Source organism: Magnolia sinica, chromosome 2, assembly GCF_029962835.1.
Source record: "Magnolia sinica isolate HGM2019 chromosome 2, MsV1, whole genome shotgun sequence".
NCBI lineage: Eukaryota > Viridiplantae > Streptophyta > Magnoliopsida > Magnoliales > Magnoliaceae > Magnolia > Magnolia sinica.
This window is the reverse complement of record NC_080574.1, coordinates 95022798-95024765: the sequence shown is the minus strand read 5'-3', so window position 1 is coordinate 95024765 and position 1968 is coordinate 95022798.

The following is a 1968-nucleotide window of genomic DNA, read 5'->3' as shown; positions in this document are numbered from 1 at the left end:
CTAGGATTTGTACGCGTATATATGCTTCCTGTACGCACGTTTTGGAAATATTTGAAATATACATTTGAGAAAACCTCGAATATGGCAATTTCGGACGCCGTTTGGACCTGCCTACTGGTCGGTGCTATGTGGGCCCACCCTGATGTATGTGTTTTATCCGCTCTGTCCATCCATTTTTTCAGATCATTTTAGGACTTGGCAGATCTCAATCTCAGATGGACCACACCACAGGAAAACGATGGTAATTGAATGTCTACTGTTACAGACCTCTTAGGCCCACTGTAATGGTCACAGTACATGCACCTTGTCGATTAGGTCAGACCTGGATGAAGGGAAAAAACCAAACATCAGGCTGATGGATCGGGAATCCACCAGGGTGAGTGGATCCTTGACTGTGGGGCCACCATGATATATGTATTGTCTCTTACATGCACACCATTCATATGTTTTCATATCTCATTTTAGATCATAATCCAAAAACGAAGCACACTGAAATCTCACCATACGGTAAACAATGGTAATTGACCATTAAAAACTTCTTATTGGCCACCAAAGTATTGGATCAAGCTGATATTTGTGGGGTCATCATATTGAGGCCAGTGGCCTTATCAACATATGGCGAATAAACATCTTGATAGCTCTGGATAAGTTTTTAATAATGGATATTGAATCATCACGGTTTTCTAACCTTGTTTAGGAGCTTGTAGATGAAGTCAAGTGAAATATGAAACGGGAAGAAAATGAATTGAGAGTGTATGACTTTTTAAGTTATATATAGATTGAAGTAAATGAAATGTATTTGAAATCTAAATATATTGTTCCGATGGAGTAAATAAGAGGAATTGTGAGGTCATTTCATTAACGTCTTTGTGACCTTATCCACATATGGCAAATAAACATCTTGATTGCTCTCGAGAAGTTTTTAATAATGAATATTAAATCATCATTGTTTCCTAACCTTGTTTAGGAGCTTGTAAAACCTTGTTTAGGAGCTTGTAAATGAAGTCAAGTGAAAAAAAGAAGTTGGAAGGAAATGACTTTTAAGTTATATCTAGATTGAAGTAAATGAAATGCATTTGAAATCTAAATATATTGTTTCAATGGAGTAAATGGGATGAATTGGATTGCATTTGAATCTTTTAATATATTTACATGAATATATGTGATATCCCAAGTCAACTTAATATCTAAACTTAATGTGTAAATATGATATTTAATAAAAATAATTGTAATAAGCCCATTGAAATACATACATTAGCAAAATATGAGAAAATTTTGTCCCTTGAATAGGCTACAAACGTAAGAACCATAAACAAGCAACTTGACAACATTTTTTTAACTGTTCATTTTAATGACCAATCTTTGGACAGTTGGATCATTCATTTGGTGTGATTTTAGTAATGTAGTTGATAATGGGATTACTTTGGATTATCATGAGCATGCCACGTGCATGGCTGATAAGTGCGTGACAACACTTTCATTTACTCATGCGACTCATGGGGAGGATTTCATTTACATGCTCATTTACTCTAATTTCATTTCATTTACATGCATTTACTCCCACCCAAACACACATCAAATACCATTTACCTTTATTTACTCCAAATTCCCTCATTTACCTCCATTTACTCCCATCCAAATGGATCCAAAATTTTGTGGACCCTGAGAAGTTTTTAATGGTGGGTGTTCAATCAATATTGTTTCCTATGTAGTCCACTTGAGATTTGGAGCTACCTCATTTGTGGGCTCATGGCATAAAATGATATGGAAAAAAGGATGGATGGCATGGATGAAATGCAAACATTGTGTGGGGGTCCACAGAGCACCAACTAGTAGCCATGGCATCAATGACCAAACGGCATGAGACAATTTCATGTTTGTGCATATTGCCTGGGAAAGCCTTTAGGAGAAAGTTACTGCGACAGGAAGTTAAATGGGGCCACCATGATGTTTGGGAGAAATCCATCC